Source organism: Oryctolagus cuniculus, chromosome 8 (genome assembly GCF_964237555.1).
Source record: "Oryctolagus cuniculus chromosome 8, mOryCun1.1, whole genome shotgun sequence".
Taxonomy (NCBI): domain Eukaryota; kingdom Metazoa; phylum Chordata; class Mammalia; order Lagomorpha; family Leporidae; genus Oryctolagus; species Oryctolagus cuniculus.
The window spans coordinates 126,939,815-126,964,233 of NC_091439.1; the positions used below are offsets into that span (position 1 = coordinate 126,939,815).

Genomic DNA, 24,419 nt, shown 5'->3' on the forward strand with positions numbered 1-24,419 from the left:
GGCGCCGGCCCTACTTTTTGTATTCTATATTTTTTAAACTTTTATTTAGTAAATATAAATTTCCAAAGTACAGTTTATGGATTACAATGGCTTTCCCCCCATAACTTCCCTCCCACCCGCACCCCTCCCATCTCCCACTCCCTCTCCCCTTCCATTCACATCAAGATTCATTTTTAATTATCTTTATATACAGAAGATCGATTTAGTATATATTAAGTAAAGATTTCATCAGTTCGCACCCACACAGAAACACAAAGTGTAAAGTACTGTTTCAATACTAGTTATAGCATTACTTCACATTGAACAGCACATTAAGGACAGATCCCACATGAGGAGTTAAGTACACACTGTTGTTGACTTAACAATTTGACACTCTTGTTTATGGCATCAGTAATCTCCCTAGGCTCTAGTCATGAGTTGCCAAGGCTATGGATGCCTTTTGAGTTCGCCGACTTCGATCTTATTCCGACAGGGTCGTAGTCAAAGTGGAAGTTCTCTCCTCCCTTCAGAGAAAGGTACCTCCTTCTTTGATGGCCCCATTCTTTCCACTGGGATCTCACTCGCAGAGATCTTTCATTTAAGTCTTTTTTTTTTTTTCCAGAGTGTCTTGGCTTTCCATGCCTAAAATACTCTCATGGGCTCCTCAGCCAGATCCGAATGCCTTAAGGGCTGATTCTGAGGCCAGAGTGCTATTTAGGACATCTGCTATTTTATGGGTCTGCTGTGTATCCTGCTTCCCTTGTTGGATTGTTCTCTCCCTTTTTGATTCTATCAGTTAGTATTAGCAGACACTAGTCTTGTTTGTGTGATCCCTTTGACTCTTAGACCTTTCAGTGTGATCAATTGTGAATTGAAATTGATCACTTGGAGTAGTGAGATGGCATTGGTACATGCAACCTTGATGGCATTGTATTGGAATCCCCTGGAACAACTAACTGAGCACCAAAGGGGAAACCTGTTGAAGTGAAATGGACACTATGAGAAACAGTGACTTGATCAGCCCTTGTCCTGACTGTTGATGTACTATGTAATACTTTATCCCTTTTAGTATTTTTTTTTTGTTCTAGTACTATTGGTTGAACTCTGTAATTAACACACAATTATTCTTAGGTGTTTAAATTTAACTGAAAAGTGATCCCTGTTAAATATAGGAGTGGTAATAAGAGAGGGAGGAGATGTATAATTTGGGACATGCTCAATCGGACTTGTCCCAAATGGTGTATTCTATATTAACTACCACATATCAGAGAAAACATGATATTTATGTTTTTGGCACTGGCTTATTTCACTAAGCATAATGGTCTCCACTTGCATCCATTTTGTTACAAAAGATAGTATTTAATTCTTTTTTATGTCTGAGTAGTATTCTGTAGCATAAATATACCATAATTTCTTTATCCATTCCTCAGCTGATGGACTTCTGGGTTGACTCCACATTTTAGCTAGTGTGACTTGAGCTGCTATAAACATGAGGGTACAAATAGCTCTGTGAATGTTTAAAAAGCTTTATTTTATTTATTTGAAAGGTGGAGTGACAGAGGTGAGGGGGAGGATGGAGGCAGGGAGAGGTCTTCTATCTGCTAGGTCAGATTTGGACAACATTGGGAGAAATGGACTTGCTGAAGATGAGGCCTGGATGTGAACAGGACAGAAGCACTAGCACGAAGACAGGGAAATAGTGTTAGGAAGGGAATTGATGTTCATATGGAGATAATTAGAAGTAAAAAGAAAGTACTATTTTGAAGTCAACTTGTGCTTCACATCAAGAACACTAAAATGATATGGCAGTTTTTCCTGAGATGTTTGGACTGTTACAGAACACAAACTATCCCTAAACTCAAAGTAAAAACTTGGAAAAGACAAGATTATCTGAGACCAAATCCCTGCCCACTTATGATTCAGAATAATTCAAGAAATCCATACTGAACTTCTACCCCCTACATTATTCTCAGCTGGGTAGGAAGGATGGTGATGCAGTTTAAATGAACAAGATGAGACCACAAAGAATTTACACATTGAAGATAAGACAAGCATAAAAATATTGAGTAGAGTATGGTACATGTCGAAAGAGGTACAATTAAAATCCTATGTAACTTGTAAATAATGTTAAGTCAGTTTTGGTTGGAGATCAGAAACGACCTTAGGAATGATAACACATACACACTCACACATAAATAATAATGGCCAATAAATATATGGAAAAATATTTCACCTTGCTAGTAACTGAAGGGAGATGAATTAAATGTAGCATGAAGAGATAACTCATCTTTTCCTATGCTACATATTTTTTACTTATAACCTCTTCTCTGTTAAGCAGGAAAAGCTGTTAAACTTACGGGTCAAATCTTAATATGATTGGACTGTAATGAGTGGTAGTAAAGTGTACTAAATATCTGCCTGTGAAATGCTACTCAGTAGTGAGCACCCCATCTAGGAGAGCAGTTCACACACATCATCTTTGTCCCCTAACCTTGACTTACTTTCTTCATGATGTCACGGCCGTGGAAAATTGTATCTGCATGTGAGCTCATGGAAATTGGAGTTACACAGATAGTGTATTTTTATGCAAAAAATTTCAAATCCCTGTGTCTGAGGGGTTTTTAAAGTTCATAGGACATTGTGGTTTTAACTGTACCTAGGTTTCAATTGTTTTTAGTACCAAAAAACTTTATTTTTTAATTTCAGTTTCCACAAAAGTTTTGAATTAGCCTCATATTTCCATTATATATATATATCTTACAATTCTATGGTTTTTAATGGTTTTTTTAAAAACTGATTTATATATTTGTTTGGAAAGCAGAGTTATAGGGACGGGGTTGGGGATGAGAGAGAGAAAATCCTCCATCCTCTGGTTCACTCCTCTAATGGCTGTAACAACCAGGGCAGGGCTAGGTCGAAGCCAGGGGCCAGGATGTTCCTCTGGGTTCTCCCATGTGGGTGGCAGGGACCCAAGCACTTGGGCCATTCTCCGCTGATTCCCAGGCACATTAGCAGGAAGATTGATTCAAAATGGAGTAGCTAGGACACAAACCTGCACCCACATGTTGCAGGCTGTGGCTTAACCTGCTATGCCAAAACACTAACCTTGTAGTTTTGTTTTTACATAATTTATATTAAATATAAGGAATGTAAAACTCAGTGTTGTCAGTGTATTCCACAGCTGAGATGAAGATATTTCCTAGTTGTGATAAACAGTGAGCGGATAAGCATAACACGTTTGCTTACCTGTGTCCATCACATCTCTGGGATGTCAGCTTGATGAGGGAAGAGCTTCCATCTACTGTTCACTGCTGTATCGCTGGCTCATAGAGCAATACCTTGCAGAGAGGTGATGATGCTCAATCGATTTCTGGAATGAATGAACAATTGAACACTGTTACAGCCCCTGCCCCACCACGTGAAAGGCTAAAAGATCATAAGATCTCAAAATTGGATGTCCCACTAGAGAGGAAGGGATTGCTACTTGGAACTCTGGCAAGCTACATGTTCCAAGTCGTCATTACAGAGTGATGAAGCTCCTTGGGCACTGGCCTAAGAGAAAATACAATGAGACTTTGCTTTTCATTTAGAATTATTCCTTAAGTACATTGGCCTCAAAACCTTACAGGGAGGCAGGAGTTGGCAGCAGAGAAAGGGTTTAAGGTTCCTTGTTTCTCAGTGCTACCTAAGATACCATCTAAACATCACTGAGGCTGCCAACATTTGCTCCTACAATCTGATACGATTTCCTACTATCAAGTTGGCTATTGCTATGTTAAGGATGCCAGAGCCAGAGCTGGTAGACACTATATGGCTAGTAGCAGAATAACTTCATATGGACTTTCAAGTGTATAATTCTGTAATAATGTTACCATATGTCAACACTTGTTATTTTGTAGATACTTTTCTAGGGATATAGAAAGTAATGCAATAAAATGGTTACTAGCTTGGATTTTGTAGTTGGAGGACACCAGTCCCTGCTTTCTCCATATACTTGTCGATACCACCCAAGTTACTTGACCTTGCTAAGATGTTCTTTCCTCAGACACAGAGTAAGAAGAATGATAGGATTCAACAGAAAATCAATGTACTTAACATAGTACCTGGCACATGGAAAGCACTAAGTAAATTCTGGCAATTAGGATCACTAGATACACCTCACAGACATTTTAATTTCTGTATTATTTATAATTGTGAGAAGTTAAAGCAATTAAATATCCAGTAGTAGGACATAGGGTAAATACATTTTATAATTCATTCAATGCAATTCATTCATATAATAGACAAATTAAATGTAAGATTTTGAAAAATACCTAATGCATAAGATATCCAATGAGAATACAAGCTAACATGTTCCATACTTATCCTATGCAAATTAAACAACTTGATATAATCTACAAAATAAACCTACAATACATATATAGGTTTTTTTTTTGTTTTACAGTTGAAGAAACTGAGGCTATTGAGGCTGAATATCTTGTTGATGGTCACATTGTAAGTGGTAGAATTTATACTAAATTATATAGAAATTAGATTGTAGATATACACATGTTTATGTATAATCACTGAGAATAAAATTTTTTCTAGTTGCTAAGATTCAGGTAAGTTTGATTAGTTTCATGTAATTTTATATTTACAAAATTTTAAAGTAAATGTAATTTTTTTACAAAACAGACAATATCAATATATAAAATACATTATAAGTCTTTATAAGAATGAAGTCCTGAAAAAGCATACTATTAAAAAGTATAGCACTACGGCCGGTGCCATAGCTCACTTGGTTAATCCTCCACCTGTGGCACCGGCATCCCATATGGGCACCGAGTTCTAGTCCCAGTTGCTCCTCTTCCAGTCCTGCTCTCTGCGGTGGCCCGGGAGTGCAGTGGAGGATGGCCCAAGTGCTTGGGCCCTGCACCCGCATGGGAGACCAGGAGAAGCACCTGGCTCCTGGCTTTGGATCGGCACAGCGCGTTGGCTGTGGCAGCCATTTGAGGGGTGAACCAACAGAAGGAAGACCTTTCTCTCTGTCTCTCTCTCTCACTGTCTAACTCTGCCTGTCAAAAAAAAAAAAAAAAAAAAACTATAGCGCTTATGTGTAGAAATACAATATAGAGTCTTTATTTCTCTAAATAAAAGTTTCTTAATATTTTAGGTCATATTAATCACATGTTTATTTTTATCTGAATACATTATTCTAGAAACCATTTTAATAATTTTCTTTAATTGACTTGTATACTTTATGTATTATTGCTTTTCTCTATTTCAAACAGTATTTATTTCATTTTTTTTTTTGACAGGCAGAGTGGACAGTGAGAGAGAGAGACAGAGAGAAAGGTCTTCCTTTGCCGTTGGTTCACCCTCTAATGGCTGCCGCGGCCGGCGCACTGTGGCCGGCGCACTGTGGCTGGCGCACCACGCTGATCCGAAGGCAGGAGCCAGGTGCTTCTCCTGGTCTCCCATGGGGTACAGGGCCCAAGCACTTGGGCCATCCTCCACTGTGCTCCCTGGCCACAGCAGAGAGCTGGCCTGAAAGAGGGGCAACCGGGACAGAATCCAGTGCCCCGACCAGGACTAGAACCTGGTGTGGCGGCGCTGCAAGGCAGAGGATTAGCTTACTGAGCTGCGGCGCTGGCCTTCATTTGTTTTACAAATAGAACTTTCATTTTTCCTTACTATAGACCAGAATTTTTAAAACAATTAATATTTTTTAGCTTATATTTTTAGTCAGTGGAAATATCTTTAGAATGTCCATTTTTATTCAACGCATATTGTGATTGAATATTGGAATTCATTAGATGCCTCTTCTGGAAGAGTTCAGTCATTTTAGGAAACCGCTCCTGACAGAGACCTCATGAGAAGAAAACCCCGTGGAGCCAGCTCTGTTCTTACAGACCGTGTCTGTTTCTTGGTCACCTAACTTGCAAACTGTTCCTCTCACAGATAGTAGCTCCTATTTTCTGATTCCTTTTGATACCGGGACACTTTAGTACTGTCTCCAGTTGACCATCTTCCCAGCTTTAACTTGCTGCCTTCATTTGCAGTCTGTCCCAGGCCTTTTTCTGGGTTCCCTGCACTCAGAAATGAACACGGGTCAGCAGTCATATCTTCCTGGCCTAGAGACTCCCATCAGTGTACGACTCTCTCAGGCTTCTTGACCCGGCACAGTCAGGATTCACAATCTATTCCTACATCTTTTCAGCATCTCCTAAAATTATTATTTTTTTATTTTTTCTTACTTAACAAAAGTGGTCTTTATGTCCAAAAATCCCTGTACTTCTGAGGAAAGCTAGACTTAATTATATTGGGTTATTTTATAAAATCTAACTAAATTGATTTGTTAGTAGATCACTCTAAAAAAATAGATTTTCCCACCTTTATGGTAAGCGAGATAGCATTTCAGTGTGACTTACACAGATTTGGGCTGAGGAAGACCACATTTGTTCCATGAAATAATTGCAGGTTTTTTTCTAGGATTTGAAATATGCATCACATGGAAATCGTTGGTTTGAAAGCTTGAAGGACCTCTAAAGGACTTGTCAGGTTTAATGGGCGTCCCCTTCCCAACTGTGTCTGACAGTGCTTCTTGGATGACTTTCATTTTGTTATGTGGTTTTCTGGAAGGTGTTCCTGTGAAAATGGAAACATTGTTGATGTTCATATCAATATTTACTAGAAGTTTATAATTTTTATTTTAATTTTCAGATTTATGTATGGCACTCTCTAAATCATAAAATTTCCTTATGACTTTGACTAATTTTAAATTGTGTTGGTCTATTAAATAATAAGAGAATGCAGATTAAAATTTTTCTAGTAAAAATGCTTTCACTGTATCCTTATTTATTTATTTTTTTGACAGGCAGTGTTAGACAGAGAGAAAGGTCTTCCTTCTGTTGGTTCATCCCCCAAATGGCCGCCACGGCTGGCGCACCACGCCGATCTGAAGCCAGGAGCCAGATGCTTCCTCCTGGTCTCCCATGGGGTGCAGGGCCCAAGCACTTGGGCCATCCTCCACTGCACTCCCTGGCCACAGCAGAGGGCTGGCCTGGAAGAGGGGCAACAGGGACAGAATCCGGCGCCCTGACCGGGGCTAGAACCCGGTGTGCCAGCGCCACAGGTGGAGGATTAGCCTAGTGAGCCGCGGCGCTGGCCTCATGTATTTCTTCTTTGGAGTTGATGTTTATGCAGCAATTTCACATTTTACTAATTATAGTTTTTATTATTCTTTTTCAGTTTGAAATTGTTAACAAATCTTTAGTTACATTTTTTGTATATTTCTCAAAGATTTTTAATTTAATACATTTGCTATATTATCTACCCTATCTTATGTTAAGGTATTTGTCTTTATTACTTATCCAACTTCTATACTTATGTAGTGATTTCATCTTGCATAAACCTGGGAAGTTATATTGCTATGCCTGCTTTCCTCATGGACAAGACTAGTTTAGCTTTACATCAGCACTTTTTTATAACTTATATTTTTAAAAAATTAATTTACTTACTACCATTTAAAATGAGAGGAAGGGGTGGACAGAGACAGAGACAGATCTTCCATTTTCTGGCTCACTGGCTAAAAGGTCACAATATCCGGAGTTGGACCAGGCTGAAAACAAGAGCCTGGAACCCAGTCTGGGTCTCCCACATGGGAAGTGAGGACCATATACTTGAGTCAGCATCTGTTGCTACCTAGAGTGCCCCTTAGTAGGAAGATAAAACAGAAGCAGAGTAGCTGGACCCTGAACCAGGCACTCCAATATGTGATGCAGGTTTCCCAACCAGTGATTTAACCATTGTGCCAAATGCCCGCCATAGCTTTTATTTGTTTAATTACAAGGTTGTTGGGGTTTTTTTGGTATGTGTGAGTATCTATTTATTGGAAGATAAGCAAAGCTGCATATCATATACCTTATCATAATTATTTCTCATGAAAACCCTATGAGGTAGGTAGGTGTTACATCCACATTTACATATAACATTAAGAGTTTCCGAAAGAATAAACCATTAGCCTGTTATCACACTGTTAAGTAAGAAGCCAAGCCATTATGTGATCCTAATCTGTTACGCACACAAAGGCAGTCATGGCAAGAATAACGTTAATCTCCATGGATGAGAGAGCCATGTTTGCAAATGGTAACTGAATCTTTACTTTAGAATCACATAAAGAACCAGCATCATCATTGTCTGAACAAAAGGTGTCTAAATAATTCTTCCAGCTTGTTGCTACTTTAGGAATGGGATTAGCCATGAGGCTACCCAACAAGCCCTCTGAAACTAAACACCTTATGGAAGGAGTATTTATATTTAATGCAAACAGAGGACTTTATCTTGTCGGTACATCCTTGCAGTGATACATACAGTAACAGTCGAAGGTTACCATTGTCAGAGCAAAAAACATTCTCCAGGAGCAGGTTGAACAACGTGTGGTACATCCATTGAACAGAATCTACTGCAGCCAAGAGAGGACGAAGGCTCCTTGTTCCCTACACACTGACGTGGGATGATCTCCAGTAGAACATTAGAAAGGCAAGGGTCAGACCTCTGTGTGGGGTTGTTACTGCTGGTTTAGGCACAGACTTTCTCAGAAGCACAGAGCAAGCTGCTGCCAGTGTCTGTCTGAGCAAGAGGAGCCGGGAGCCGGGAAACAGCAGCGGGAGAGGCTCTTTGCACAGAATCAGTTTTGTATCTTGACCTATTTGGAAAGGTAACTGCTCCATTTTTTTTTTTTTTTTTTGACAGGCAGAGTTAGACAGTGAGAGAGAGAGACAGAGAGAATTCTAGGTCTTCCTTCCGTTGGTTCACCCCCCAAATGGCCGCTACGGCCAGCGCTGCGTCGATCGGAAGGCAGGAGCCAGGCGCTTCCTCCTGGTCTCCCAAGCAGGTGCAGGGCCCAAGCACTTGGGCCATCCTCCACTGCACTCCCGGGCCACAGCAGAGAGCTGGCCTGGAAGAGGGGCAACCGGGACAGAATCCGGTGCCCCGACCGGGACTAGAACCCGGTGTGCTGGGGCCACAGGCGGAGGATTAGCCTAGTGAGCCGCGGCACCAGCCCATTTTTTTAAATTAAGAAAAAATGGACTGGTTACTTGATACTTGACAAATCACAAGGACAGTTTCTGATTTCAGAATACAGCAGCAGTCGTAGACAGAAGCAGAAATCCTTCTTGAGAGGCTGATTTCACAGCCCATTTTTGCTGTAATAATCACTGTAAAGTTACAATGTACTCACACCTTTTCTTTAATATGAATTCCCTTTACTGACAACTTCGGACTTATTCACCAGGTCTTGTCAAGTGCACTTGCAGTCACAAGTAGGATTCTTTTGAGAGACAAGTCAGATCAAATACATCACTAAGGACAACCTGCCTACCACCTAGACAGTGAGCTCGGAGGCAGAGACCATTATTTTACATATTGCTGTCAGGATTCTTATAGTTTTTCAGTTAATGAGTAGTAAATTAATTACTGGTTAAATTGTCAACTAGGGAGCTTCCTGATGGTCTAAAGTAAATAGATAACTAATCAAAAACTGGCTTCTAGATATTAATTACATCAGAACAACAAAATGTAGTGATGAATGTTTTAAAAGTGCTTTTATAGGTGCTAACCTGTAAAATGAGTATTATTTCTATCTATCTCATCAGTTATACAAAACTCATCTGTTTTTCTTTTGACCACAGGTAGTAGAAATCCCAGAGAATTAGGGAGAGACTACTAATTAAAGGGCATGTTTCCTAATCCAGCTCTGTAATTCCAGCCTTAGGACCTCCCAAGCAGCTGGAAGTGAGAAACGGGAGAGGGCAAGGGTGCTGGAAATGTCAGGGTAGCTCTGGTGGCCCCGCTTTTTCAGAAGCAACATGGGGTGCAGGCAAAGAGGAAAATCACTGAGGTTGGAGAGGAAAACAAACGGGGGATCAGATGGCCAAGGAGGAAGCAGTGTACCCAGAAGGCAGTGCTGGCATGAGTCTCGTGAACTGGCGCTGGGGGCGGTGGGGGGGGTTCCTTGGCATCTGTGTCCCTTTTAATCTCTTCAGGCCTTTTCGCCAAGTTTGGACGTCATAGTTCTGAGCCAGATGCATTCCAGCCACCTTGCCAGAAGTCCATCCAGGCGGGAACTGGAGCAGGATGTCGCGGGAAGGGGAGAGCGGTGCGGAGGGGCTGCTGCTCTCCGGCTGCCCCCAGCCTGCACATGTGTGTTTTCAGCCTTGGGAAAATCCTTGACTTTTCAACGTTAGAATTTCTAAGTGTGTATTTATAATCACCACACAGGAGTAATGTGTGACATTTAAGCTTCACGTCTATAAAAGGAAAACGCTAATTTATGAAGCCAGAAGCTAGTCTGGGGAAGAGTCTTCCAGACAGGGGCCCCGTGAATTGTCAGTGGAGCAATGTGTTCTCACTGATGCCTAGTGAAAATAAGATATAAAGTGTGACACGCCATTGTAAAATAGAATAATGAATACACATTTTTTAAGAATGCTAATTTTTAAAAATTATCTTTTATTGGTTTATCTGGGAGGCAGAGAAACCCCTTATTCACTCCATGAATGTCTGCAACAGCCAGCGATGGGTTGGGAACCCAAACCAGGTCTCCCACCAGGGTGGCAGGGACCCAACTACTTGAACCATCACCTGCGGCCTCCCAGGGTGTGGCTTATTAGACAGGAAGCAGAAATCTAGAGCAGAGCCAAACTAGAACCTAGGCACTCCAGGATGGGATGTGGATGTCTTAATACCGGCCAGACACCCAGTGCTAAAGGATGTGTTTCATAAAGTATAAAATAATACAGTAGTAGACATAAAAAATGTGCACACTCCTTTGTGAGGAATAACTCAAAATTATGCGATGTGACCTGTGTTATAGGGCAAAAATCTGTCACTCTTACTATAAACAGTGAATGTATCAAAGTGTGAAATCTGGTACTTTATGCTTCCTAACTATTACCAATAAAATCACAAGTTCTATCAAGCATCCAGGAGAAATGATTGAATTATCTTTCTTGTCTCCGTATAAAATGATAGGTAAAAAACATCATTATATTTGAAGAGTTTTATATCCAGCAAAGAAATTGAATTCATAATTAAAAACCTTCAATAAAGAAAGCTTCAGTTCTCAGTGGCTGCAGTGGCATATTTTACCAGCCATTTATGGGAGAAGTAATAAGAATCTTAGATAATCTCTTATAAAAAAAACTGAGAGGCCGGCGCTGTGGCTCACTTGTCTAATCCTCTGCCTGCGGAGCTGGCACACCCGGTTCTAGTACCTGTTGGGGCACCGGATTCTGTCCCAGTTACTCCTCTTCCAGGCCAGCTCTCTGCTGTGGCCTGGGAAGGCAGTAGAGGATGACCCAAGTGCTTGGGCCCTGCACCTGCTTGGGAGACCAGGAGGAAGCACCTGGCTTCTGGCTTCGAATCAGTGCAGCGCCAGCTGTAGCGGCCATTTGGGGGGTGAAGCAACGGAAGGAAGACCTTTCTCTCTGTCTCTCTCTCTCTCACTGTCTAACTCTGCCTGTAAAAAAAAAAAAAAAAAAAAAAAAAAAAGAGAGAGAGAGAGAATCAACTCATTTTATGAGGCAAACATTATCCTGATTATAAAACCAGACAAAAACATTGTAAGAAAAAGATACCTAAAGATCAGTATCTTTTGTCATCATAAATAGAACATCTTCAACCAAATATTAACAAATCAAACCCAACAATATAAAATAGTGGTAATAAAGGATGGAAAGTGGGTGTATGTCAAGAGCACAGTACAGGTTAGATAACTAAGAACAACAAAATTCATATAAAAAATCTAGGGAGGAAAAAAATCATAGGATCATTTAAAAACTGTGAAAAAAATTTTTGAAAAAATTCAACTTCTATAAATGAAGAAAACCTCTTAGTAAAAGAAAAATAGAATTTCCTTAACTTGATAAAGGGCATCCACAAAACCCTACAGCCAGTAGTACACTTAATTTCCACATGCAGAAGTTTAAAACAAGACCCCTATTTTACAAAATCAACTCAAAATGTATCAAAGATCTAATTGTGAGACCTGAAACTATCAAACTATTAGAGGAAAACTTGGGAGAAACACTCCAAGAGAGTAGGAGAAGCAATAACTTTTGATGTTTTTGATACTTATTGATATTTAAATTTTGCTATGTGTTATGATTTTCTTTTTCTCATGGATGAAAACCTAGTCACTGGATATGTAATAAATACTTGCTTAAAGATATTTCTTTTTTGAAAAAAATCTGTAAGTTTAACACTTAATAGTAACTTGTTATACTCATTGAGAACATTCTTGAAATATTTTGAAGTCTATTCATATTCATATATTAATTTTCTGTAGCTCTATTTAACACAAATGCTTTGATAATTACATTTATTAAAACTTATTTTTAATGACTTTTCTGTGCAAAATTTCAACATCAATTCAATGATCATAATATATCTCTTCAATAGTAGTATTGTCTTGTGTGTGTGTGTTTTTTTAAAGATTTATTTGAAAGAGTTACAGAGAGAGGGAGACACAGAGGGAGAGAGGTCTTCCATATGCTTGTTCACTCCCCAGAAGGCCGCAATGGCCAGAGCTACGCCAGTCCGAAGCCAGGAGCTGCATCCCACATGGATGCAGGGGCCCAAGCACTTGGGTCATCTTCTGTTGCTTTCCCAGGCCATAGCAACGAGCTGGATCAGAAGTAGAGCGGCTGGGATTAGAACCGGAGCCCATATGGGATGCTGGCACTTCAGGCCAGGGCTTAACCCGCTGCACCACAGCGCCAGCCCCTTGTCTTGTGTTTTCTTAATGTCAGTTATTAGGAGTCTTAAGTGCATATTCAGGATTTTTATTACAAAATTGTCTTGTTTGGGGCCAGTGCTGTGGCACAGTGGGTTAACACCCTGGAATGAAATGCCAGCATCCCATATGGGTGCCAGTTCGAGACCTGGATGCTCCACTTCAGATCCAGCTCTCTGCTGTAGCCTGGGAAAGCAGTAGAAGGTGGCCCAAGTCCTTGGGCCACTGCACCTATGTGGGAGACCCGGAGGAAACTCCTGGCTCCTGGCTTTGGATCAGCGCAGCTCTGGCCGTTGCGGCCAATTGGGGAGTGAACCATCGGATGGAAGACCTCTCTCTCTCTCTCTCTCTCTCTCTCTGCCTCTCCTCTCTCTGTGTAACTCTGACTTTAAAATAAATAAATAAATCTTAAAAATTATCTTGTTTAACAATTTGCTAAGGCTTTGTTAAGTTTGAGGATGTCTTTCAGTTGTGCAAGTAGATGAATGATAAACTTGTTCATGTTAGTATTTAAATCATAAATTCTCATACTTGGAAATAATCCATGAGTTCTTCAGCTGGTAAATTCACAAACATTTGTGGTTCATCCTCACACAAAAATGCTATTGAACAATAAAAATGAGAAATTACTGATAAAGACAACAATATGGATGAATTACAAATGCCTTATGCTGAGTGAAAAAAATTCAGATTTAGAAGACAATGCAATATATGATTCCATTTGAAAAATGTAAAATTATGGGAAGAAAGAGCAGATCAGTGGTTGCTAGGTTCTGTACACAGCAAGAGGGTTAGATTACAAAGGAGTATGAGAATTTTGGGAGGTGACAGAACTACTCTATATCTTGATTATTATAGTGACAAACTCACAAGAAGATGCATCCAAAAGAGTGTACCCTACTGTACATAGACTAGAAAGTGAATCAAACAAAAAGATGGTGCTTTGAAAAAAGCATTTATTGAATTTAATAATTGGAAGATTTTTCAATTTTGTGTGTTGTTGGTTTTATGTAATTGTCTTCTTGAATATTTTGATGTTTTGTAATTCTCATTGTAGAGATCTTTGATGTCCTTGGTTAAATTTATTCCCAGGTATTTATTTATTTATTGCAGCTGTTGTGAATGTATTGATCTTAAAAGTTCTTCTCAGCTGTGGCATTATCTGTGTATATAAAGGCTATTGCTTGCTTTGTGTGTTGATTTCTACCCTGCCACTTTACCAAACTCATTGAGTTTCAGTAGTCTCTCAGTGGAGTATTCTGGATCCCTATATATATAATCATGTTATCTGCAAATAGGGATATTTTGACTTCCTCCTTCCCAATTTGTATCCCTTTGATTTCTTTTTCTGACTAAAACATCAAGGACTATATTGAATTCCAGTGGTGAGAGTGAGTTCTGGATCTTAGTGGGAATGCTTCCAATTTTTCCCCATTCAATAGTATACTGGCTGTGGGTTTATCATAAATTGCCTTGGTTGTGTTGAGGAATGTTCCTTCTGTACCCAATTTGCTTAAAATTTTGATCATGAAAGGGTATTGAATTTTGTCAAATGCTTTCTCTGCATCTATTGAGGTGGTCATATGGCTTTGTTCTTCAGTTTGTTAATATGATGTATCACATTGAGTTGTGAATGTTCAACTGTCTTTGCATCCCAGAGATCAATCCTGCTTGGTTGGGGTGAATGATCTTTCTGATGTGTTGTTGGATTTGATTGGCTATTATTTTGCGAAGGATTTTTGCATCTGTGTTCATCAGAGAAATTGGTCTGTAGTTCTCTTTCTCTGGTGTATCTTTTCCCAGTTTAGGAATTAAGGCAATGCTGGCTTCATAGAAGGAGTTTGGGAGGATTCCCTCCCTTTCAACTGTTTGGTAGTTTGAGAAGAATTGGAATTACTTTTTCTTTAAATGATTGGTAGAATTCAGCATTGAAGCTGTCTGGTCCTGGGATTTCCTTGGTTGGAAAAGTCTTTATTATTAATTCAATCTCTGTCTTGCTTATTGGTCTGTTTAGGTTTTCTGTGTCTTCATGGCTCAATTTAGGTAGGTTGTATGTGTCCAAGAATCTATCCATTTCTTCTAGGTTCCCCAATATGTTTGCCTACAGCTCTTTGTAATAATTCCTAATTTCTTTCCTCTTAGTAGCATTAACATAAGACTTTAGAGACCAACCCTTTGGCATGTGGGACTTTGAGAGACTTTAACCTTCAAAGTAATATCTAAATCAGAATAATATTTTAATAGATTTATTAAATCTGTCTAGTGATACATATATGAATATAATTTATTGGTCTTTTTGATGTTGATGAATTTTTCTCATTTATTTTATTTGGATTTGCTGGAAGAAGACCCTTGCTCTGCTACTTATTTTACCATCACTGCTGAAGTGACAGCAAATCTACACAATCTTGTGTATTAATTGTTATTAATTTTTCTTATTAGCTGAACATTTAAATTATGAATATTAATTAAAATTGGTATTAGTCATAAAATAGTGACTTTTCAAGACTCACTGAATTGTTGGTGTTTACTAGGTGATCATTGGTTAGAATGTTTTGTGATGGTGCTTCTGCTTGTTATTTCTCTGTCTTTTCCCTTGCTGTCAATATGCATGCTATTAAAGACCTCCTCTTCCTCTTTTCCCAATGTATCCCTTCTGATATTGTGAATTTTATCTGCTATGAGTCAGGAACAAGCGAATAAAATTCATTACAATGTCTAAGATATTAATACATGGGTTGTGAGTGTGGATTTAATGATAGAATGGTGACTGTAGAGGTGGAAGTTGGCACGATGCTGTCTAGTGCTAGGAACAGCCCTTTCAGTTGGTTCCCAGTGAACAGGATCGTTCAACAAACTCTAACCATGACCAAGGAAGCATCCGTTGGACTTGGAGAAAGAGTGAGCTGCATGCCGTGGGGCCATTGTAGGGAGTGATTCATGGCTGAACTGTTGACCTGTCCCTGCATATGGGTAATATCCAGTGTGGGAGTGGGTGTGCTGTGTAAAGTACCTCCTTCATGGATAATCAGACTCTGCTAACTACTCCCACGTATTCTTTGACTTTCAATGTGATTGATAAGTATATGTGAGTCTATATTGTTTAAACCTGAGTCCATGTATTCATTCATTCTGTAAAAATGTATAAAACCTATAACTGAACTCAAGCTTATGGAATAGCCAACTCAGGCAATTGACTGTTTACAGGTTTGAATCCTCAGTTTGAGTAGCTGAATAAACTGTAACTTAGATTGCACCACCAAGCTGATTATTTCTGTCGGCATGAGTAAGAACTTGGAGACTTTTTCCAAAAGTAGTATATTCAGTAAGTGGAAATTGTGATACTTAGTGCTTTTGCTCATGGGACTTTATTTATTTACTTATTTTTGCAATGTTTTTAATTATTGAGATTTCCAGATAAACATAATGTGTCTATAATAGTTTTCAAATGTGTTCTCTCTGGTCTATAACTGACTCTCCTGTTGATTTCACTGCATGAACAGGCAAATCTCCTTTGACTTAGAAGCTGACTCTTCCTTTTCACCTCCCTAAAGTTGAAGGGGTCATGAATATTGCATTTAATGCTAATTCCTGGTGACAGTCTTCCTGACATCTTGGAGATGAGTGTTTCCTAGGGAGTAAAGTTCTATGCCGAACTTCTGCAAGTTCCCATGATGTCTCAGAATGACTCAGCTCAGTGTTTATTGAGGCGGCTGGCTGTCTTCTGGGTGGAAATCACAAGTCTCCCATTTAAAGTTGAAAACCTTTAAGTTAGGCCCAAGAAAAACTTACAGTGATTCACCAGCTGGTTTTACACGGAAAAAAGAAGGAAGAAATTCAAGGTCATTTGGAAGATCCCAGTGCCAACACAGAGACTATCACAGATGGTCTCCTAAGGGAGTGCCTTCCTCTGGTGGTAGTCCCCCCTCCCCAGGCTATGTTTAGCATATGAAAAAAGGTCCAGTTGAATAAAAAGCTGCAGCTGTTCCAGTAACTACTAGTTAATGAGGTCATTAAGGATCAGTAGTGTGGTTTGTCCAAAGCAAAATGGAAAGAAAATATTAGTATGTTAATAAAGGAAAAAAAGAGAATGGTTATGGACAGTGTATCCCATTGTTTTAAATTATTTTACCCAATGCCACTAATAGAAAAAATTTGAAAGTATGAAACGTAGATAAAGGAAAAAATGTGACCAGTCTCAAGCCAGGCCTAGAGGTTAGGGAAGGTGGAAAACCCCTCTGACAACTAACAAAGACACAAATAAAGGTGAGATATGGACTGTCAAGTTTGGATCCATGTAAAGGAACCATGGAAGATGAACACATTTTAACTATATGTATCAAATATATCCTTAACAAGTGAATTCAGCATGACATTTCAGACTATGAGTTTTGGGGTTGGGTGTTGTGCAGTAGGTTAAGCTGACCCTTGTGACACCCTCATCCTGATGTGGTGAAAGTCGGTTGCTGTTTAGGTCTGCGTGAGCTGGAAGTCCCTACAATCCCTCAAATGCAATGCTACCCCACTACCTGTCAATCAAAATGTCCTCTTTCCCAGAGTGCACCTGCTTCATCCAGGACTCAAAGGGCGATGCCAGGAAAATGTGAATATTAAGCTCCATGTGGAATTTTTGGAGGCATCAAAAATTGCCTGTGGCTCACACATGTAGAGGTGCCACCCCTCCCTGCCTCATAAAGGAGCCCTGTCAGGAAAGAGAGACAGGAACTCCACAACCAGCACAGGTTTACTGGCACACGAACCTGAGAGGGGTCCACCTCATCGCGGGCAGGGAGCACTGCTCTCCCTCAGATCAGAGTAGGTGTTTATACAGCCTGGGCTGCTTTCAATTCCGGGCGGGTGGGCGTGAGGCAAGGCTGAGTGAGTCTGCGTGGGCTTTCATGGCCAGTACCGGCTTTATCAGACTTGGCCGACACAGACGGTGTTGAGCTGGTTTAGGAAGAATGCAGGGGTTAGGTTTCTCAACAGAGTGGGGTTGAGGTCTGTTCTTAGTCACATAGGCAAGGAACTGAAAAGTGGATCGAAAGCTTTTGTTCTTGCTGCACCAAGCCCAGCAAACTGGGGTAGCAGTTTCTCTCTCTGTCTTCTCTCTGTCTCTCTCCCTTTCCCCCACCCTTTCTCCCTGCAGGCAATTCTCTGGCCCAATCAAGACTGATAGCTCTCCATGTATGGCGGCCCACACTTCTGTGTGATTGTATGTTTTGTCTCTCACTGTTAAATAAATCTTGTTCCTATTTTGTACCTTACATGTGTCTGCACTTAGAAATTTTATCTTTGTATGAGACAAGAGCCTGAAATAAAATTAATATGCTCCTGCCAAGTTAGAGGGTCAATTCCAAATTAGAGGGTCAGTTTGAGTCCAGTCTCCACTCCAGATTTCAGCTTCCTACTAGTGTGCTCCATAGTAGGCAGCAGGATGGCTCAAGTCCTTAAATGTCTGCCACCCACATGGGAGCTCTGGCTAGAGATCCTGCCTCCTCATGGCTTCAGCCTGGCCCAGCCCTGGTTTTTGCAAGCATTTGGGTAGTGAACCACCAGCTGGAAGATCTCTCTCTCCCTCACTCTCTGCTTTTTAAATAAATAAAAATAAATGAATAAATAAATAGAATCTGGATTTTGGAACCAGACCAAATGGCACATGAATCACAACTCTACAACTTGCAGATTTTGTTATGGGTCCTGGGGAAATTAAAACTGTCATTTTCCAGTTTCAGTAATGATTATTTTTTAGTCTGTTCATCACAGAAACCTCAACCCCAAATTAAATGTCCCTTAAATATTAAGGCAATCTCATTTAGCCAGAATATTAGAGATGAGCTCATTCTAGGGTTGATAAATTCAGTGGCATAACAGTCTTCACACTCTGGGTGTTTCCATCTTTCTGCTTTGTCATTCACATCCTTTTGGCTCCCCCTCCCTACCCCCCAACCCCAGCCCACACACCCTAAACTGTTGTCATCATTCCAAGAATTATAAGAAGGTTAAACAATACACTGAAAAAGGAGCAGTTCTTGTTAAGAGGACGATGTTCCCTGGGATTGCCTTGTCAGATTTCCCCTCTGGCTTCTTTGTCCTGTGCGGTGCCAAACTCCAGTTCCTGGCCAGGAGACTGGGGGTCACTTCAGTGACAGTACTGACCCTGTGCCTGGAGTGGAGTCCAGTCTCACCGGGCACATGGAGGCCAGTGCTCAAGGAGGTTCTCTTTCTGTGGAGGGTGGTGGCTACTGTGGGACAACAGTAAAGCCTCAGGCATCATTAGCATAATGTAATGAGTAGATATAGCAGTTTTAGAGACCACACTTTAAAGATTTTTGCTGCCTATTTAAGAATAATTAAATCTGCTTAAAGAATAAGAGAAACAAATACCTAAGAAAGATACATGAACCTCAGTGCCATGGTCTGAATGTGTCCCCCCCTCCCCCATCACCCTTCCATATGTTGAAGTGTCCAAGGTGAAGGTTAGGGTTAGGAACTGGGGCCTTGGAGAAGGGATTGGATCAGGAGGCACAGTCCTCCCGAGTGGGATTAGTGCCATTATGGAAGAGGCCTGAGGGAGCTTAGTTGTCTTTCTATCATATGATGTTGAAATACAGAGCAGGCATTCACCACACATAAACCTGCTGGTGCTTTGGTGCTGGGGTTCCCAGCCCCCGGAATTGTGAGAAATAAGTTTCCATTATTTATAAGGCATCCAAACTTCTGTATCCTGTCATAGCCACTTGAATGCACTAAGGCACTCATCACTGGCTATAGGGAAGGAAATAGTCTTAGGGTTAAACCAACAGAATTAGCAAGGAGCAGACAGGTGTTTGCCATATTATCAAGAATGGAAAGACCAAATAAAGCCACTGAAAATTTATGATTTGCAGACTGTATCACTTTGGGCATCTGTTGGTGTGCTGTTGATGGCCATTTTAGCCCCATCAATCTCCCTTTTGAAGCAAACAGATCACAACTGTGGCTGCTCAGCTAGTTATTGGTGAGTTGGAGCTATTGGAATTTGCTCTTGTGTCTTTTTTTTTTAAATTCTGTTTATTTGTTTGAAAGCTGGAGTTACACACACACACACACACACACACACAGATCCTCTGTTGGCTGGTTCATTCCCCAAATGACCATAATGGCCAGGACTGGACCAGGCCAAAGCCAGGTTACTTGTAACTTGATCTGGGTCTTCCACTTGGATGCAAGTGCTTTCTCCATCTTCTGCTGCCTTAGCAGAGAGCTTGACTGGAGCAGAGCAGCTGGGATGAGAATCAGCGCCCATAAGGGAAGACGGCATGGCAGGCAGTCGTAACCCACTGCATCACCATGCTGGTGACTCCTGTGCCTTTCCAAAAGAAAAAGGTGTTGATTGCAGGTGCCTCTCGTGTGTCAAGCCCCCTTGTTCAATTTTACTCTGATTTTATAACCAGAGTTATACGAGCAGCTCCTTCCCCCTCCACCCCTCCAACTGGCTGATGCCAGGGTGGGAAGAAGGAAGGTGAGAGAAAGGGAGAAGAAAAAAAGATTGGATACTAGTACATAAAAATTGCCTGATAACATATCAGAGAGTGTGGTCATTCCACCCTGCCTGCATCTTGTCCTAAGTGTTTTAAATTATTTCAACAGGTTTTGTGATATGAGTATCTGAACTTAGTAGTAGTAATAAACTGAGAAGCTATAATAGCATAGTAAACTCATACTGAGAAAGTAAGTTTACATAGAGAACAAGAGAGAGAGAAGGACAGTAGAGATTACCTATTTCAACTGTGATGTTTTTTTACCAGGATTATGTTACAATGAAGGGTATTTAAAATTTGTGCCTGGGTGGATGTTAGGGTTAGTGATTAAGACATTGGATGCCTGCATCCTACACTGGACTGCTTAAGTTCAAGTCCCAGCTCTCTTTCAGATTCTAGCTTCCTACTAATATGTACCCTGGGAAACAGCAGGTGATGGCTCAAGTAGTTGAGCCTGCCACTCAAATGGGAGATCTTGGTTGATACATTTGAGGATTGAATTGGTGGATGAGAGCTCTCTCTTTGACTATCTCTCTCTGTCTCTCTACCTCTCAAATAGTTAAACACATAAAAATTAAGAAAAATAAAATTTATGTCCAACCACATCCAAAACATGTACCATATGACAGTAATTCTAATGCTTGTTTAAAAATTGATATTCAACATGACTGTAGAAAGGAAGGAAGTAATTTTAAAAAGGCAAAGATGATGGTATTTTGAAGTTTCAGAATTTTTTAGTTAGAACTCATTTGATGATTTAAATGATGTTCCTTTTGTAATACATGGTGTTTCTTTCTGATGAGGGCATATTATTTGAATTTTCTGATTCTTTTATATAATGTTTTTACTCTATAAAAAAAGAACGATTTGGTCTACCTCATTTCAAATTATGAAAACTACAGGGAAGGAGATATAGTTGGTTATTAAAAGTTTCTTTGGCCAAGATGACTCCGTGATCTTGTGCTTTGCTTCAAGCACAGCAATAATAGATAAATTATGAAAGAGTTAACTAAACACTAAATGGATAAGCCTTAGTGTTAATCACTGATGGCAGAGCTCACCTATTGGGCTTCAGATGCACAAGCATGTAGTAGTGGCTTCACAACTCTGTATCTGCAGAGTGAAGTGGGCTAACCTGGCTATGAGGACAGGTACCAGGGCTTTGCAGACTGAATTCCGCAAATAGGAGGACTCGAAGTTTACGAAATTTCTGATAGCTGTCTAGGGCTACAGATTTTGGTATTCTGTAGGCTTGAGGATCCACAAAGACCCTTGTGGTCATGGATGAACCAAGATGCCCACATACTCTGAGATCTAAGGTATCACTGCAGAATAGGAACCCAAAACACCGTACAAGACCTAGAGATGGATAGACAGCAAGTTGAGTTGAGTGGAAGAAGCACAGAAAGAACTCTAGTACGATCAAGCTAATACATTTTCCCTGCTTCAAAGCAAGCCCGTAGGAGTCAATGTTGTGGGGCAGTGGGTTAAGCTGCTGCCTGTGATGCCAGCATCCCATATGGGTGCTGGTTCGAGTTCTGGCTTCTCCACTTCCGAGCCAGCTCCCTGCTAATGTGCTTAGGAAAGCAGTGGATGATGACCAAACTTGTTAAAGTTGGGCCCTTGCCACCCACACGGGGAACCTGGAAGAAGCTCCTGGCTCCTGGCTCCTGGCTTTGGCTGGCCCAGCCCTGGCCATTGGGGCCATTGGGGGAGGGAAGCAGCAGATAGATCTCTCTCTCTCTCTCTCTCTCTTCCCCCTTCTCTCTGTAACTCTGCTTTCAAATAAGTAAACCTTTTTAAAAATAGCTTCTAAACAATTCTAAAGTGCACACAAAACTCTAATGCTAATCAAGTTGGTGAAGAAAAAATATATTTAGTACATAATTCATTCCAGATAAAATTAATTTTAAGAAATAATTGTATCATAAGTATATTTGGGTGCTTTCCACAGTAGGCTAATTTGTTCCTGACTAGCCACCACCCTAACTGAGTATAAAACAGCTTAAAGTATATGAAAACAATTTCTGGGTAAAAAAAATAGGATTGTGATTTTCTTCAGTGGTGGATGGCATTACAAGATAAGCTGTAGAGTAGTGCCGACTTTCTGCTTGGAGACACTTTCTAGATTCCTTTATCTGGGAGTCCAAATGAAGTTCAGTGGTCTTACGGGGCCGAGGCAGCAGAGGTCAGAGTCTGGGATAATGAACCAGCTGCGTTGTCTGAGAACATTTTCCAGGGAGGAGAAACTGCGGAGAGAAGGAGTTCATGCCATCTGAGTTGCACATGCTCAGGTCAGGCTCCGCGGGAATATGCAAAGGACGCTTTCTGAGAAAGACAACCTGCCAGGAAGCTAAGCTGGCAGCAACTTCCCTAGCTTGCAAAGAGCGAGGGTTCTTCAGTGAGAAGGGGGGGATCTCAAGGAACACTCTGGATTTTGGTGGAGTGTCCAGCAAGACACCAGTCTGCTGTAGGGTTTATTTGTCCCTGGAGGAAAGGCAAGTCTAGACCTTCTGAACAAAGTTTAAACCAAGCCTTAAAATGACTGAGCAAAGCTACAAATAAATTAACTGCTTAGTAGAATAACATACAAAATGTAGCACTAGTATGTCCAGCGTAAAATAAAAATTGTTAGGTATGTGAAGAAGCAAACAAACAAACAAAAACCCCATAGCTAGAAGAGAAAAAGCAGCAAAAAACAAAATAAATGAAAGAGATTCACAGAAACAGTGGAGTTAACAATAAGGATTATGCAATAGATGAAACAAATATATTCAAGAAATTAAAGGCAAGGTTGAATACAATAAGGGAACAAAAAGAAAATCCAAGCAGAAAAATGAGAACTATAGAAAGAATCAAAAGGAAGTTCTTGGACTAGAAAAATGCAGTGTATTAAATGAAAATACCATCATTGATGGAGCTGTAAACCTCAATGCCCTTTTGATTATATTTAAATAATTACACAATCTTTCCTGTGAGCTTAAGAAGTAGAAATCAAATAGGAGCATTTAGGGGCTACTTCTGCCATGGAGGTCTTGGACTCAAAAACAAGAAAATTGACAGAAATTAAGGCAGCTTTTCTCTCAGCCTCTCTAACTATGACCACATGGCTTTGTGTCTGTCTCCTTCTACATATGTGCTTCAAAATTCTGTCTCCTCCTCCTCCTTCCTCCCTCTCTCTCTCTCTCTTGCTCTCCTCTTCCTTTCCTCTCTCTCCCCGCTCTCTCTATTTTCTCTGCAAACATGACTGTGCCATACCACCCAACTTTATAAAGATTCAGTTTCAGATACAAGCTAAGAAAGTTATTTTCTCTTAGTCTCAATTCCAAATTCCTGTGTAAGAGGATCTAAGTGACCACACTAAAGTCCTGTCTCTGTCCCTGGCCTAATCTTGTAGAGCCACAGGGGCCAACTGTCTAAATGAACAGGAATATCAAGGCCACCCCCAAAAGATTTCTCTGAGAGAAGGAACACTCCCTGAGTAAGCCAGTAAGCCTATGCCAAAAAATAGCATTTCACAGACAGCAATATTGCTGTTAAACTTTGAAACAAACCTCTTATAAAGTAGAATGAATTACCATGCACCTTTAAACATTTAAAAATAATTTATTCCATTGACAGAATCAGTAGCAAATCTGTGGTGAACAGAATGTCTCTTGGAAATAATGACTTCCTACACCTTCTTGTCAAATGAACAGTTTTCTAGGCTCTAAATATGAAATGCAGGTAAGGCCAGCAGAAACTTAATGATAACAAAACTAAATCACACTAGTCTGGCAAAATGAAATTTTCCTGAACTGGCATATTGGTATACACTCTGTCGACGGAGCAGAGAACTGTAATCTCTGCCTTCTTTTTTTATATTTTGACATGCAGAGTGGACAGTGAGAGAGACAGAGAGAAAGGTCTTCCTTTGCCGTTGGTTCACCCTCCAATGGCCGCCGCGGCCGGCGCACCGCGCTGATCCGATGGCAGGAGCCAGGTGCTTCTCCTGGTCTCCCATGCGGGTGCAGGGTCCAAGGACTTGGGCCATCCTCCACTGCACTCCCGGGCCACAGCAGAGAGCTGGCCTGGAAGAGGGGCAACCGGGACAGAATCTGGTGCCCCAACCGGGACTAGAACCCGGTGTGCCGGTGCTGCAA

General features: G+C 40.6%; 1 long non-coding RNA gene across 1 annotated transcript in view; it reads left to right on the forward strand.

The window, feature by feature from the left end:
- Positions 1-24,419, forward strand: part of LOC127487137 (uncharacterized) — a 117,149-nt gene that overhangs the window by 76,821 nt on the left and 15,909 nt on the right. Inside the window, exon 3 of the long non-coding RNA XR_011378103.1 lies at positions 4,424-4,473. This is a non-coding gene — a long non-coding RNA (uncharacterized lncRNA). The remainder of the gene's footprint in view (positions 1-4,423; positions 4,474-24,419) is intronic.